At 40.8% G+C, this 18,138-nt stretch overlaps 1 long non-coding RNA gene across 1 annotated transcript; it reads left to right on the top strand.

The window, feature by feature from the left end:
- Nucleotides 1-262: 262 nt before the first annotated feature.
- si:ch211-191i18.2 lies at nucleotides 263-9,024 on the top strand. Its single transcript, XR_001198333.3, has 5 exons — nucleotides 263-403; nucleotides 6,129-6,215; nucleotides 6,365-6,483; nucleotides 8,096-8,217; nucleotides 8,713-9,024. It is a non-coding gene; the product is annotated as an uncharacterized protein LOC564095 homolog (long non-coding RNA).
- The last annotated feature ends 9,114 nt before the right edge of the window (nucleotides 9,025-18,138 follow it).

Below are 18,138 nucleotides of genomic sequence, written 5' to 3'. Positions count from 1 at the left end.
AGTAATTCCGACCTCAAGCCATCCATGCTAAAAGGCCATGATGGATCAGCAATCAGCTTATCTCACCCTAATCCAGAGCACAGAGAATGTGTGCCACTGACAGTTTTTTGGGGTATGTTTGGTCTACATCCCATGGCGCACGCACACACACACACACACTCACACACACACACAGAGACCATCTCTACAGCCTCCTCCCTCCATTCCTTCTTCCCCCACCTCTTTTTGGCTCCCCTCTCACACACGCTCACACACTGCATTCATTCAGAGCTTGGTTTGGAGTCTGATCACTTCCTCACGCACACTCAGGCTATCTCTTAAAGCAGCAACATGCACAGGCTTAACCAACGCTGCCTTCTCTCCCTATTGACTGGAGTGCTGCTGTTAGTTCCTATCTGCTGGGGTGAGTACTGCAAATGACAAGGTCCCTATTGGTTGGCAGGTTCACGTTACGGAGTGGCGGTTGTGTGTGAAGTGACTGGATGTGTGTGTAAGTGCATTCTGGTGATCTAGAAGATACAAGAGCAAAACTGAGATTGAGGGGGGAATCTTAAAACACTGGAAACTTTCTGCTAGACGATTAGTTATGAAGATCACAGGAACATGAGTTTTCTTCCCTAAAAGTAGAGCCAAGCCTGCACACAACTTCTGCAATTAGAGTGGCAGGGTTTAAGAGGAATATAGCAATGTCAACTTCTTTTAAACTTGCATTTCTAGTTAAATGGTCTTGTTTTCCATTCACATATTTTATTAGAGGGCATAACGTACAAAAATGAGGACATTTGCATAGACAACTCGGTTTAACACTTGAAGTCTGAGAATAACACAGTCTATTAAGCCTGTAGTCTCGAGTGTTTTGCAGAACAAGGTTCCTCTCTCAAGTGCAAGAGAACCCCGGGGGTAGAACAATCACTCTGCGATATAATCCGGCTGTGGTTTCCAGCGCAGCTGTTTTGTTTAGACATGTTTGTAAAGAGGGCCCACTGCCAGTAGCCCCCCCCCCTCTCCCCGTACCCCCTGTCCCAACATGGTCCATGCTGGCTCTCAGAGAATGAGTGGGAGGCTTGACTGCCCTTAGGATGTGGTTGCGAAAAGTGCCTTAACAAACTCCTCAACAACACGTCCACAAAAGTTATGAAACAATGAAAATTCCGTCATTCAATTGATTTCTTTTCCATTTCTTATAATTAGGATTTTTAATTGTCGTTTAATCTGATGGAAATCAAACGTCTGCTCCTCTGATAGCAGTGGTGGAAGTGGTTCAATCCAAACTGAAGGGAAAAACACACGAATCCGTGAGACATTGTAAACTGGCAACGTAACATAAACAACAAAAGATAAGAACAAATGAAAGTTCACGGCCCGCAACGGCTGGATGCTCTGCTTCGTAACGTTAATGAATTGCAAGATGTGTTACCGGATTGGTTCCTTCGTGATGTGAAATCACAAAAACACACAGTCATTTCATTTCAGCGGAAGGCTTAACATAAGATGAAGCGTTCATAAGGCTTGCGGGGGTGTGACAGATTTTTTCAGATTAATCATAAAATGTAAGATTACAGCAAAAACACATCAGGGTAACGCTGGCCTGTTGGCACCCAATTCTGAGGCCAGTATCAAATTTTGGGGGTGAGATTCTTTTGACAGTGCTGCAGGAAACGCCACGCCTTGCTCACCCGCCTGCTTCATCGCGAGGTGGCCTTCGTCTTCATCATGCAGTGCTGAAGAATGTAGTAGGGGGGTCTATTAAAAAAGAGGATTTCTTAATTTGGTTCTCATTAAGCCTCCTCACAGTACTCCTGGTCTGGGACTTGGTTGACTCAGGAAATGTAATCTTGCAACGCAGTTTGTGGTAATGACATACACTAGAGGATGAAATAAAGAACTAGACAAAGCTGTATTAGGGTGTTAAACTGAGGCCTGACAGGGAATGTTTTGACAGTTGTGAACAGGCTCGTCTTCGGCCATTAATGTTCACTGTCGGAAGGGAAGATGAAAGGGCCACTCCTTAAATAGGACATGTGAGAACAGTCATGCCAGACTAACCCTATTTGCTCACATGGATGGCCTTAGGCCTAGGCTACTATTTGTTTTCTTATAACATTTCTTCTACAGGCTTAGCATAGTGATGTGTGTCTGCTAAACCTGGATCCAGTTTGATATCGAAGCCCAATATGTGTGTTGGCTAAATGTGCATCATTCCAAGTGAGAGAGCTCTGGGACCATGTCTTCTTAAACTGCTCGGCAGGATTTGAATAAGCAGCTTGTCTTCTGAGATGAAGCAGAGATCCACTCATGCTCTTTAGAGGGTTGTGTAAACAGGGCTTCGATGGCATTGGCATCCAGAGCTTTGGTCCTTTTCTCATTGTTCCTCCCGAGAGGAGAGCAGAGTGAAAGGGTGGAGTATGAAGGCAGGTTGGTTGCGGTCTCTGGTCCTGCTGAAGAAACAGTGTCAGCATCGCTATCGGCCGAGTTTCAACTCATTGCCCAGGCGGTCCACATAATGCTGATGATATTAGTGAAAAGATTTCCCATCAGTGTTCTGTACCTCGGTTGCCAGCAGACTTGTGATGTGTTCCCTAGAACTGACGTCCTGATGGCAGCCCGCCACAAACTAAGGAGTATGGTTCATCGCTGGGTTGAAATAACAAGCTAGAATTAAAGCCAGTCTGCGAAGTGTTGTAACATTGACCACATATCACAATGGACCCCCCCCCTACACACACACACACACACCATTGTAATCTCTTAGGATATCTCTTCTACTTTAAGGCAGATGTCATGACTCCCCCAGAAATAGAAGGTCAGGGAGAATGTATGGTACCAGAGTTAACAGAGGTCGGCTCAAGCAGTTTAAGCTAGCACGAGTCGATTTGGGGCAACAGTTGCATGTGGGAAAGTGGAATGAGAAGAGAGATGGGCTCAGAATATTAAGCAATCGTGACTGACTTTGAGGGCATTTGAACACATCTGGACAACAGTTTGAGTTGTAAGATATACACATACTTTTATAGCTGTAGTATTACCCAGATGTTTTTCTTCAGTCAGAGCAACTGCATGAACTGCACTTGTGGTAGTGAAAGGACTCAACTAAATCCATGCTTGTGTAGACCACAAAGCGATGAGATGGATGTACCACCTAGCAGCGCTCATACAACACTGACCCAAACATTGTCTGGGGTGAAGGGGCCAAACTAAAAGTGATGCTATAACACCAAAGGAAGAGTCATAGTACATGAGCCTTTGTAGCGGATGGACATTTAAACGGCTCCTTGAGAAACACACTTGACTCACAGAGGAAAGAACTGGCCCAGAGCTGTATTAATGGGTCACATGCCACAGATGGCTCCCTATTTACACAGACATTTTTTAGGATAAGGAAGTGGGCTCTTGGGGTCACTTTGGTTTCCATCCCGTGTTCTTCAGAACCTCCGGTACACAGGGGAGGGTTCAAATCTTCTGTGAGATACTAGGTCCAAAAACCACCAAAGGGGAACAGAAGGCTGCATGCTTAATCGTTTCCTGAGGTCTCCCATATCACTCACGGTAAATTGGCTCGGAGCTTTTTATAGAAGGTGCACATAACATCTTGTCTTGGATTTGGGCTGAGTGCTGTCTATATTTCACAACGTTTTCAGACAGGACATCATGGGTTACATTAGTTTTGAGGTGGAACTTTGCCAGTATACCATTTTGGTGCTGCAATGAAACGTATTGATTCGTAAATGGTTTCGAACACCAATGATGGTAGGAAGTGTAAATGTCCTTTATTGACGTCAGTGTTGACTTGATGTAAGGCTGTGACCCCCTGTTCCCAGCGTTATGGTGAACTGACACCTACATCTTTGTTCTCACTATTGTTATTGCCTTTTTGACATATTTAGCTGGACCATAGAGACAGCACAGATGTGTCCCAAACATTGCCGCGGGAAAGTTCGAAACAGTCGTCAGAATGTTAGCATCAAAGCTGCAGCGGTTTGGACTGGTTTCAATGAGCTGCCCTTTAATTTCCTGGTCCAGCGCAATCACGCTCTTTTTAAACTGTCAGCACCACCAAGCTGATGGTTACCAGACACGTGTGAGAAATATATCAGTCTCATAATATCTCTTTGCCTTATCCTTTGAAAATCCCCTCTCTATAAAACAAGGAGCGTGTATTGAAAATGAAAATGGCAATGTAGACCAATCTTTGTTAGGCTGCGAAACAATTACTTCTAAATGTAAAGGACGCTAAAACTGCATTCATCACCCAGTATGTTTAGGATGTGAGAACAAGAAATCAGGCAAGCCTAGTTCAGCCTATCTGCAATAAAAATCCATAATCGTTGATGCCCACCATGGATTCAAACCCAGGTCCCCCACATACGAGAGAGTGTTTTTAACCTCTACGCCACAGAGCTATAGATCTGTCAAGAAGCATTTCTATGTTAGATCATTAACATGAAACATGAGTTTCAAAATGTCGCTAGACACCATGAAGCATTGTGTTACTGACTAATGTTTTCTATTAAGTTTACCTCCACCACAAATAGCAACTGTGAACTGTATGACTTTTGTCAATGGCCGTTTTAAAAGCTTATTAGCCAGTAATATTTCGGTGGACAGCATTACGCATTGTATTAAACTGACTAATGTTTCTTGTTAAGTTTCCCTCCAACACAAATAGCATCTATTAACTGTATGGCTTTTGCAACTGGCCTTTTTAACAGTTTATTAGCCATTTGTAAATGACATTGATAAAATAACTATCAATAGAGGTGACGATAACTGACTTTGTCATCAAGTGAAAAGACGAGAAAATCTTGTAGCCAGTGACATTTTTGTCTATCCTGAACATATCCTAATACATTGTTTGAAAATTCACCAGAAATAGTCACAATATAACAGTAAACTATTTTATTTTAGGCTTCCTATAACATAGCTACTGAAGGTTGTAGCCAGCAAAGTTTTTGTCTATCCTGAACAAATCCTTTTTTGCCACTGGCCGATTTAACAGCTAGCCTTTCGTGAATGACACTGATACAGTATCTATCAATATAAGTGAGGATAACTGACTTTTTCGTCAAGTGAAAAGACGAGATAATCATGTAGCCAGCGAAGTGTTTATATTCCTTGAACAAATCCTAATATCCACCAGAACTGTTTCATTTTAGGCTTCCCATTACGTAGCTACTGAAGGTTGTACCCAGCAACATTTTTGTCTGTCCTGAACAAACTCTAAGGCATAATGTGTCATGACTGTGACAGTAGTCGAACACCGAAGCTATTGATCCATTGTCTGCGTCTCTAACCACTACGCTATTTAAAAAGGGGTAGTCAGTCAGTCAATCAGTAAGTAAATAAGAGACATTAGCTCTTCTAGGCCATCTCCCTTTACACGGTCTGGCAAAATGACATTTCCCTCCCCACCAGAACAACACTGATGGGCTATAATCCCATGACGTTCCGGCAGCCCACTTCCCTTCATGCTTGCAAGGCAAAATGAACTGAACTGCAAGCCTTAGTCATCGTGAACCATTAGAGCTGTTAATGACATTCACCAGTATCTGCAAACTCTCTGCAAACCAAAAGGCTGAGAATATATGTTCATCAAATCATTTTAGCAGGGTGAACAGGGTGCTTGTAAATACTGATTAAAAAACTTCAATGATGCTTACAGCTCAAACAACTCAGGGAGTTTAAACAGAAGGGGAAATGGATTAACTGGTTGTAAAGGTTTACTGTGGTTTAGGATAGACACCGTGATCACATTCTTTGACACCCAAAGCTGCCAGTGTGTTTATATAGTGCTGTGCTTCAACTCTGAATAGGAAGAGAAAAGATAAGCATCAAATTGAAAAAGTAAATCACGTCCCATTCTTTTACACACTGAGGCATTTAGATTTATCTTGACATTAGACCATTTTTTAGATCTGTTAACATCAGAACGTTTTATTTTAATTGTGTGCTATCACTGTTTTAAGCTATACAAATGATAGCAATGTGTCAGAGAGCACATGGATAATAAAAACTTACAGGACCACCTTGCCCTCTAATCTTTGACCTTGATTTTTGTCAGAAGCATTTTTGTGTTTATTTTGTGTCACTGCATTAATGTGACCATGTGTTAATATGCTTCATCCCTACAGGAGAATATAGAGATAATTATGACTACAGCGAGACAACCGGAACACCAGACTACGACTACAACTCCACCTTTGAATACAACTTTTACAGTATGCCAAACACACGCACATTCATTCATTCCTTTTTTAACTGATGTGTTAATCTCACTTTTAGCCCAAAATAATTTCCACTTCTTTTCGTTTGCATCTCATTCTTTGAATGTTCCTCACCACTAAAATGTATATGTGTTGTTCACTAGGTAATGTTAGTACCGATGAACTGGAGCAGTTTCTAAGCAATAATGACATAGGTGAAAATACGGCAGAGGACGAAATCACCACAGTATCGACCACTGACAGCACCACGGTCTCAGCTAAGGTACTTGTTACGTTGCTGCAGTGGCTTGTGGTTGTGAAAAATCCACATCTGCTACGTGTTGCGTTGAAAGTACACATTTAGCACATTCAAGCATCTCAACAGGTGGATCCTATTATCAATATGGGTCTGTCTGAAAACCCCATGTGCTTTATATCACAGTAAAGTCTAGGAACAAAATAATCAACAAACACTCCAAAGCTTTGCAGTCCTGCCAAAGAGAAATGGCAGGCTTCAGCAGTGAATCCAGACCACATAGAGTGTAGTGTGTAAGTGAGTGTGTATGGGTGTAATTTGTGTACTTTAATCTACAGTCAGGAAGTTTGCAGTTTGGGTGGCATGTTTGTCGTTTAAAGGGTTGTGGAATCAATTTGCATTGACAATCGAACACTGTCATTTGAATTAATGTTTACATGAAACGCTTGTGGAACAGACATACACATTTGTATAAACAATTACCCAAGACTTCTGAGTTAACCAACATTAAGTTTAAATAGAAATTCTCATGCATGTGTTACAATAATGGCCACATGTTGATGCCTAGTCTTCTACCATACCTGCTGAAAGTTAGAACTAGTCCTTACCAAGAAATGAGAAAGAGTTTATCTAACACAGAAGTTAAGTAACAATGAAGTACCATATCTTCAGCTAGCCTGGTCTCACAGACCAGACGTAGCATAGCATACGTAAAACTGAGACATATTGAAATTAGTATGATATATATGGTACAACCACTAGGTAGAGCGGTGAGCATTATTAGGTTGAAGGACAACTTCCCTCACATGATTATTTATCTGACATCTCTTTCCAGTGGAAGTGCCATTTCCAAACAGATCATTATCATGGTGTACACAATTGTATTGACTCAGATGTAGTACCTTTCCAAAAGACACTAGATGGTATCCTTGAGCTCTGAATAGAAGATGGATGAGACTGTGTTGTTCCTCAATCCACTCAAGGCTTTCAATCTAGGAATTAATAATATTAATTCCTAGATTGAAATCTTGGAATTAATAATATTGTACATTTGTATCGTATTATACACACATTTTTAACATATCATGCTTTGTAGTATAGCTATTGATTGTACATCTGTAGGGATAATACTTCTAGTTGGTCTATGTGTACATACAGATTATGATACCTTCATATAGATTATATATCTACAGGTAATGTATTATACTTATATACAGATAGGTTACTTATATATATATATATATATATATATAAGGACTTATGTATTTATATAAGGCCTTATGTATTTTACATATATATAGACAGTATATTTACAAGTAGGTGTGTATATAAATGCACATGCCCATATGTGTTAGAAGGCAACTTTATATATGTTAGAAGGCAGCTGTTGTTATTTGCCTTCTACCTAAAACAAAGCCTTTATTATTTTTGTGACAAACTAAAACTGTAATTCTCCTACCAGAAATATCATATTTAGCTGAATCTTTTTTTTATTGCCAGTGGTTGCTTCTTACTCGGTTCTCTGGCCAATTCTGTTCATAGTTCTGTTATCAGATATTATGATTATACATTTTTTACTGTATTTCTTTTACTGTATTATTTCACTGGAAAATTGATCAATGTTTGTTGGTTTGTCCAGGGCTCCAGGATCACACCTCCTTGTTTTCTGCTCACCCTGGGCTTGACCGTACACCAGCTAGGCCAACTCCTATGAGAGGAACCATTGCCACCAGGACACACACACTAAAAGACACAGAGGAGGTGGGTCACTCTCATGCTAAAAATGTGATATGCACTCGCTCAATGGTCAGTTATAAACCCATATATACTGGACACAAAAGTGGGATAGTTGTAGTGGTAAATAGAGCCTCTGACCAGTAACGAAAAGGTAGCTAGATCAAATCCCAGAGGACAGTTCACTCTAATTGCACCTGAAATTACTCTAGATAATAGTGTCTGCTAAATAACCAAAATAATAACAAATAGTATGTTAACTGTATGAAGCATGAGTGCCTTAGGGAATTACATTTCATAAAACGAACCGACAGGTTTTGAAATGTAGAGCTGATTTTAACCAGAAGAAACACACAATAAATAATAAGCTGATGTGCGGTGCCAATGAGATAAACACCATTGTTGCATGAGTAGTATACCAAAACGTTGCTTCTATATAACTGAATTACATTGTTTATAGTGTCGAGTCAACAGCTTTTAAAAAATTGTTACTCAATGTAACTCAAACATTTTCCATTTCAGACATCAGTGGTTATGACCATTACATGAAGGGAAGAGCTTGAAAGGATGGAAGGACAGGACTCAACACTTACCAGCAGTGACCAATGAGCATGTTTCACCTGAACTTAAACAATTCAGAGATCCTCTCAGAATCGAGGACTGCTCTCCCTCAGGACCTGAGGCCCAAACCAGAGACGACCACAGCTTCCACCGGCTAATGTCACCAAAAACATCCCCGATAGTATTCTATAGAAGTTGAAACGTGAAAAACACAACATGGGATGAATCACTAGATGTGTTAAGACACACACAACAAACATATAGTAAACACTACCACTGCGCATTTCTTTATATGGTTTTACAGGACTGTAAAGTGTAGCTCATAAAGTAAGGAACAGAATAGAAATACCTACAATCCCACATTTTGTTATTTCAAAACTACGTTGATTCATGTGACCTTTTATGGAAAACCTTTGTTGTTCTGTCAAAGAGAAATTAACAGCTTCCTGTTAAACTGGTTTACAAGACTCTTTAAACTGAGTCCTGACTCCTGGTACTAACGGCACATGTATTTTAGTTTCACAAATGTCTTTATTCCCAGCTACACTACTTTCCGTGTGTCGCATGTTCCTTGGTTTATCTGTGCTTGTGTTGTCTGAAACCTCACAAACACAGGTGACAGTCCATGGCAAAGTCTTTGTGAGCACACACACTAATGCACTTTCCTTAGAAAACAGCACTTCTGCTTGGCCTTGATAGGGCCAGTTGACTCCTTTACCATGCTGTTTTCTCACATTTTTCTATATGTTTTATAAATGTTTTTTAGACAGTGTTTATTAGCTCGCCAGGAGGTTGTTATTCTGTCTATACAAACACATATGTAAGCTTAATTTTGTTAACTGATTAAAAGATTTGTCAGAGCAATGAGTGCATTACCACATATTAGGCATGTTCACACTGCACTAGGGCTAAGAGCCATCTAAGCCCAAGGGCTTAGCAAGTGTTCACACAGGTATATTTTGAAGTGGGGTAGCACCACCCTCAGGCAAGGGCTAGCTGGCCCTGCTCTGGAGCAGGGTTAGCAACTACTTTTCAGGGCTAGTCCTGATAAAATAACCAGTGTGAAATGGGGTCAAGAACAAAACCATTTAACGTTTATTGTCCAATCACAAAACCTGCCCTTCCACTTAATTTACATACGCTCTAGACACCCGCGGTTACAAACAGCTTTGTATTTCTGTTACGGGAATCCTTTAATTCTGCGAACTATTCTTGTTTCAGTATACCTGCTAAATCATAGCGAGGTAGTTATTGCAGCTTGCTTTGGAGGTAAATCTAGCAAATATGTCAAAAGAATGAAGGTTGACTAAGGTTTTTCTCTTTTTTTGCGTAGTTTTAACAAATTTGTAAAAGCAAAAACCGACAGGGTGGATATCTTGACAAATGATGTCATGAAGTCGTTAACTGAATCGTGGTAGCGTAACACTGATCACGTGTCAGTGATCTACTATAACATTATTCACATGCCAGAGAGAACATAACATTTATAGCTTATCACAGAATCTGTTAGCCCAGGTCTGTTAGCCCATGGCTTAGTAATACAAGTGTGAATCATTAGCCTAGGGTTAAACGTTTTGTGTGAACACAGGCTAAGCTAACATGGGTCAGTCTTAGCCTGGGGCTAAGATAGCCCAGGGCTTAGAACAATGCAGTGTGAAAAGGCCTATTGTTTATATTTCATAATAAATATTTTTAAGTATTTGTTCTTTTTAATGATTGCTGGGGTTTTTTTATGGACCAAGTTAATTTTCATATAATATTACTGTTTTCAACAGATTGGAGAGTGTGATCAATTCTGAACTTCAACGTTGATGGCGAATGCCCAACCAGGCTTTATTTGTGTTAAGGGAATCTTTTACGTGCTTTCATGAAGTGTGTTTATTTCTTAACTGATAAATTGAGCTCACTTGAATATCTGCATCAAGGGAAAAAAATTGCTAACCAACTGAAGAAAATGTGACAAATGTTTTACAAAATATCATGTTGCGCAAAACAATGGAATTTAATTCCTTGAAGTCAACAACAAAGTACAAACATGTTTGGGAGTGAGTCTTGTACCGGCTTAGTTATCTGACTCCATAATAAACTAAGGAATGGAAACATTTACAAGCATCCCATATTAATCAATGAGTTCACTGGCAATAACTGGTTTGACAGTTTTCTATCAAAGGCGAATATTAAATTAAACACATTAAAGACGGCATACTAATTGAATTACAATATTATTGATATTAAGAAAGCATTATTATGCTAAGCACAATCACTGAGAATGGGAGAAACAATAAAATAAGGGCTTAGTTTTATCATGATCATCATAACTTACTATAATACTTTACTATGACCAAATGTGTTATTAACAACCTCACAAATAAGCCTTCTTATGTTATTTTCAGGTATCACTTGCAGCATATTTTGAGGGACATGGACATAGATGGAAAGTTTGATACTGTAGGGACAGCCATCAGGCTCTCAATTAATGACCTAGATTCAGGAAACAAAGAGCAATTGAAATAATTTTATTGGCTTGGTACTTCTATCTTTCAGAGTTTCCAAAACATGAGAACAAACTATGCTACTATTGTAAAAAGAAATGACTAATCCTATGAATGTGTAGCATTCACACACTGAGGTGAAGGTTCTATCCATCCCAATAATTGTTAAATGTAGTCCTAATGTAGTTAAAATTGAACTATTTCCAATCTGAATTCTATTAAACAGCCAAAGATACCTCCAAGGCATGCACTGACCGTTTAGTATCTAGGATCACAACATTTGTTTTGTAGTATTTCCCAGACAGACCCTCAGACTAGTTTTCATCTATTGTTTTCAGGGAACGTTCACCATGGAGTCTATGAAACCGATCAGTCAACATGGCCAAATTAGTCAAAACCGGGAAGCTGTTGAAATAATCTCTCTGCTTGTATAACCTTCTGGACGAAAACCCTCCGGCACACCGACAAACCGTCATAACAATGCCTGCCTCCGCATATACTACAGTAGATGTATCTATTATCTGCCACTCCTGGACCATCAGATAATTAAGAAACAAAACAAAAGGTGACTGAAAATGTCACACTGCTTCGGAGTCCTGTTTCGGAACCCCAGCTACTTCCATTTGTGAGCCAATGAAATATTAATAATGGCCGCTCGGACTGGAGAAGCATTGTGTGTGTGTGTGTCAATAGGTCAGTGTGGAGAGATAGAAAAGGTGGCGTCAGAAGGCATTTAAAAACAAACACAAGGTAAGGTCAGCAGAGATACACTTGACCAGCTCATTAATAAGGAGAGATTAGACAGGTCAGCCTGATCTGGTTAGGAATCTTCTCTTTCCAGTTGGACTCTTCCAAAATGTGAGCATTGTGTACAAAGCGTATCCACGCAATGTATAAAAACATTTAGGTTCTGTTGTAACATTCAGAAGGGGTCTAAAATTCTACAGTCTCCATTGAGATGGAACACAAGCAATATGTTTGGAATGACAACACACTATGTTGGACCAATGTCAATTTGAATGTAATTGTTGGTCAGAAGACGAGTATCCCCTAACACTGATACCACAAGTCCCTTATTTAAAGAATTGACAATCATATCGACAGTTTCCAATCCCAATGTAACTAGGTAAACTAGCAAATTCATTAACAACTCATTGAAGACCTAATAAACTATCATATATTTTTGGTGATTCAAAAATAATTATAAGTTCCTTAGAATTGGAGTATCTCTTAATGCATATGGACAAATAATTTGTTATACAGCTCCGGAATAAATTAAGAGACCATTGCACCTTTTCTTTCCTTTCCAAAACAGTTGAAAAGGAAAGTTTTGAGTGAGGAACAGAAGTGTTCAATATGCAGTAGTCTCTTAATATAAACCCTTCTGTTCCTCACTCAAAACCTTCCTTTTCGACTTTTTTGGAAAGGAAAGAAAAAGTTACCGTGGTCTCCTAATTTTTTCCGGAGCTATAGCTGTGTATCAATTATGTAGTTTAGAGACTGTAGTTTCAAGCTTTAAAATGATAATTTTTTCTGCGATTGAAAGTAAAATCTTAACAAGATATGCAGAACTGTATGAAAGTTAATGCCGGATGAACAGAATAAATATTAGTTCATCGTAATGAGTTGTAGCAATTGTTAGGGAGAGTTCAAGTCAGTTTTTCCAGTCAACCTCATTCCTCTACCTGAGCTTGAGGAAAAGTTCAGCAGGGAATGCAAATCACGACTACAACAACAACGAGGAATTTGTCAATGGTGAGTGGCCGATCCACCTCATTGGCCTACAGAGGAAGAACCACTGAATAAGTATCGAGCAGCAGAACTCTTGGACAAGATGCCAGCCAAAGGCAGCCTTAGTACCCACCAGTTCACCAACTGGTCTGTAGATACCTAAGACAGACCCTCAACCACTATAACTGCCTAGAGGCTCTGATGTTCATAAATATTTTATCATCCCATCAAATCAATGACACTGGGTCCCCAGGGCAGAGTAGCAGCTGTCTATACCAGACTGGGAGGGACAATTCAGGATCCGGCAGGTTTGTTGGAGTAACACCTCTAGTCACAGCAGTGAAGTCCATAATTCAAACATCTTCTCAGCTGTTCAAGAAGATCAAGAAACTCTGTGAGGTTGATACCCTACCATTCAGGAACAAGAAGGAGCTGACTTGGTCATGGGAGAACCAGGAAGTAGTCGAACTAGAAGCCAAAACTGCCTCCATGTAAATGGGTGCTCTGCTACCCCAACTTGCTAATATGCAAAACAGTCACACCTTGCTGCTAGGTCCCTAAGTAGTGATGCCAAGCCTTAGAGCCCACAGTGAAGAAGATGTTGCAAGCTCAGTTAATAAGTTCAACCCTGATGTGTTCACTTGTGACACGTCCCCATCTACATACCTTGTTATACCTGTCCTTCCGAAAGGTCACAGTTGTTACCAAGTGATGACAGTCGATGATGTACGGCCATCACTGGAGCCCAGCTTGCCAGTCGATAGAGAACAATCAAATCTGCATTACCTTGAACATCAACCAACCCACCCTGTGAACAGATTCCATTAGTTTGCTGCTGTGGCTATAGTCAAATCGCTTGGTTGTTTTTGTAGCTACCAGGCTAGCCAAGGTGCATTACATTATGTTGTTTTGGCAATCAATGCTGCAGATGACATCACCAAAGTCTCTGACAGACATTGCAGAGCACATCAGGCTGAGCCATGGTATACCTTTCATCTTTCAAAATTTAGTCGAGTGGCCGGCAAAGCTGATTGTTCTCTTAGATAATACCTTTTTTCAGATCTAGAACCCACCTTTCATTTGAAGAATTCCTGACCAGTGTCCCCAAAATGTCTGTCCTTCTGGCTTCATGCCTGCACTTCTTCAAGCCAGCCTTTCACTTCAAGGGAGCGGACTGTTTTGGGCTGCTTCAGATCCCCCTGGGGTTGTGTGTAGAGAAGAGATGCAGAATAATTTTTTAAGCTTCTCAAAATCGGATGGGGTACACTTGGACCTCCTGATCAACATTGATGTTGACTCCTTTCTGATGTCTATTAATAAAACTTATTAAAGGAAAGGTTTGCTAATTCTGAACCCGGGGCCTTTTTTCAAATGATTTAGCATTTTCCTGGACTATAGAGACATTATTTTTTCGCTTTATTAAAGGAAGCCTCTGTCCAGGCTAATGGAAGTGAACAGGGCAACTCATATAGTTTTCGAAAATATACGATACATTCGGTTTTTCAAAACGGGAAGGCCAAGGTATATTGATATAGGTCTCCTTATGTTCTCAGAAAACAATTTATGCCAAAATGAACATTGCAATGGTCATAATGTTCTACTTGAAATGAAAATTAAATTGTAAACAATTCAAAAACAGCGAACATTTCCTTTAAGCTGACTGCATGTTTTACTTATTATATTTCTTTCCCACCATTTCCACCAGAATGCAAGAATGCAGATATCTTTGTCAAATGAGAATATTTCTGGCTCCATCACGTCAGAGATCAAACTTTTCTAGTGCTTGGTGTTTATAAAGTATTTGCTGGAGAGCTCAAAGTATGTTGGAGCAGAAAGAGACTCAACTTGTCGGACTTGTCAATAAGGGACACAATGTTTAGATGGTCAGTATGTTCATTTAGGCATAAAGAAAGTTGTGACATTTAAAATAGAATCTATTAAAATATTTTAGATAGATTTTAACTACATATATGGACTTACAGAGGTGTTCTGGGACCAAGGAATGAACTTCTGTGGAGGATAAAAGGACAATGATTTGTAGACCTCCAGCTTGTAGAAAGAACAAATTAAAGTAAATGAGTGTATATGTTGCATTCTTGTCTGGAATATTTGTTCTAGGGGTGTAAGAGGTGGACTGTTTAAATATCCTGCTTATCACAGGATCGTGATTTACTGTGGCTATTTGCAACTAGATGTGTAACATTAAAATGGTCAGACACATGCTTCTGACATCTTTGGGACTCATGTGACCCAGACCCACTGTTTTTTATCCTGTTTCAAATTATACAAGCCCCTACAACAACTTATTCCTAGTGTAATTTCGTCCCCCCAAAATATTACTTGATTTTCAGAAATGTGGTCCCAACAAGATATGCCTATCTTCTTAGACATGGTCTGGAGCATTGCATGCCTCTTCCTTCACCTGAGCAGTAGAGAAGTGTTGAGTGGAGGGACTGAGGAGCGTGTGGGGAGTGGAGGGACTGTGGAGTGTGTGGGGAGTGGAGGGATTGAGGAGCATGTGGGGAGTGGGGGGACAGAGGAGCGTGTGGGGGGACTGTGAAGCGTGTGGGGAGTGGAGGGACAGTGGAGCATGTGGGGAGTGGAGGGACTGAGGAGCATGTGGGGAGTGGAGGGACTGAGGAGCGTGTGGGGAGTGGAGGGACTGAGGAGCGTGTGGGGAGTGGGGGGACAGAGGAGCATATGGGGAGTGGAGGGACTGAGGAGCATTTGGGGGGACTAAGGAGTGTGTGGGGAGTGGAGGGACTGAGGAGCGTGTGGGGAGTGGAGGGACTGTGAAGCGTGTGGGGAGTGGAGGGACTGAGGAGCATTTGGGGGGACTAAGGAGCGTGTGGGGAGTGGAGGGACTGAGGAGCGTGTGGGGAGTGGAGGGACTGAGGAGCATTTGGGGGGACTAAGGAGTGTGTGGGGAGTGGAGGGACTGAGGAGCGTGTGGGGAGTGGAGGGACTGAGGAGCGTGTGGGGAGTGGAGGGACTGAGGAGCGTGTGGGGAGTGGAGGGACTGAGGAGCATTTGGGGGGACTAAGGAGTGTGCCGACTTTGCAGGTTTTCCTACTTACAAAGCATGTAGAGGTCTGTAATTTTTATCATAGGTACACTTCAAGTGGGAGAAACGAATAAATACAGAAAATCATTTTTTTATTATTAATTTGCATTTTATTGCATGACATAAGTATTTGATCACCTACGAACCAGTAAGAATTCCGTGTCTCACAGACCTGTTAGTTTTTCTATAAGAAGCCCTCCTGTTCTCCACTCATTACCTGTATTAACTGCACCTGTTTGAACTCGTTACCTGTATAAAAGACACCTGTCCACACATTCAATCAAACAGACTCCAACCTCTCCACAATGGCCAAGACCAGAGAGCTGTGTAAGGACATCAGGGATAAAATTGTAATCCTGCACAAGGCTGGGATGGGCTACAGGATAATAGGCAAGCAGCTTGGTGAGAAGGCATCAACTGTTGGCCCTATTATTAGAAAATGGAAGAAGTTCAAGATGACGGTCAATCTCCCTCGGTCTGGGGTTCCATGCAAGATCTCACCTCGTGGGGCATCAATGATCATGAGGAAGGTGAGGGATCAGCCCAGAACTACACGGCAGGACCTGGTCAATGACCTGAAGAGAGCTGGGACCACAGTCTCAAAGAAAACCATTAGTAACACACTACGCCGTCATGGATTAAAATCCTGCAGCACACGCAAGGTCCCCCTGCTCAAGCCAACATATGTCCAGGCCCGTCTGAATTTTGCCAATTACCATCTGGATGATCCAGAGGAGCAATGGGAGAAGGTCATGTGGTCTAATGAGACAAAAATAAAACTCCACTCGTTGTGTTTGGAGGAAGAAGAAGGATGAGTACAACCCCAAGAACACCATCCCAACCGTGAAGCATGGAGGTGGAAACATCATTCTTTGGGGATGCTTTTCTGCAAAGGGGACAGGACAACTGCACCGTATTGAGGGGAGGATGGATGGAGCTGAAAGTCTGTATTGCCCAGCGACAGCCCCGAAACCTGAAGGATCTGGAGAAGGTCTGTATGGAGGAGTGGGCCAAAATCCCTGCTGCAGTGTGTGCAAACCTGGTCAAGAACTACAGGAAACGTATGATCTCTGTAATTGCAAACAAAGGTTTCTGTACCAAATATTAAGTTCTGCTTTTCTGATGTATCAAATACTTATGTCATGCAATAAAATGCAAATTAATTACTTAAAAATCATACAATGTGATTTTCTGGATTTTTGTTTTAGATTCCGTCACTCACAGTTGAAGAGTACCTATGATAAAAATGACAGACTGCAAAATCGGCAGTGTATCAAATACTTGTTCTCCCCACTGTACCATGTCTACAAGAACCATTCGCTTTATTTTTACCCTTACTTATCATACTACAAATGATCCAATTTGTCCAGAATAATTTCCAAGAGATTCTGTTTGGTTTTCTCTGAAAAACACATTGGCAAAAGTAACATGACTTGGCAGGGCATAAATTAACATTTGTGGCATACAAATGCCATGGCATTCAAACTGCTAAACTGGATCAGATAATGTCATGTCCTGTATATTCCTTTATTTCCATGACATTTATAGATTACACTATCATTAAAGTTACCGTCATTAGCTGCTGGGTGAAAATGTGAGAAGAGATACATTTCAGGTATCATACTGCCACGAGTAACGTTTCACCAGCACTGAATATTCTCGGCTAAAACAAGCCAGTTCTTCAAGCAAGTAAACCAACAGTGACAGATGGAAATTGCCTTCTGATATCTTTTTGACTCTATTCACAGCTCCTAGACAAAGCTCATCTCACGGGGAAGTTCTGGCCAGACAAATCAATACATAGGGTTTACAATAACAGTGTGTAAGGACTGTGGACAAAATGTGATGAATGATCAATGCCGCCCACATGCACATTTCCAACAGCCTTATGGTGAACTTCTACTGCTAGGGTGAACACAGGCTGCATAATTAGTTTTTTTAATGTATTTCCCTGAATTTTCTAGAATAATCAATAACCTAGAATGCCTCCCTTTGGCACCCTTAAGAGCAATTGTAAAATGTCCAACTAATGGTCTCCTGCAGCTACACCCTGATTTCAGTCAACAAGCGCAGGGTAGTTATAGTTTTCTCAATCAGCGA

This window comes from Esox lucius, chromosome 10 (assembly GCF_011004845.1).
Source record: "Esox lucius isolate fEsoLuc1 chromosome 10, fEsoLuc1.pri, whole genome shotgun sequence".
Taxonomy (NCBI): domain Eukaryota; kingdom Metazoa; phylum Chordata; class Actinopteri; order Esociformes; family Esocidae; genus Esox; species Esox lucius.
This window is presented reverse-complemented; position numbering and strand designations above follow the sequence as displayed.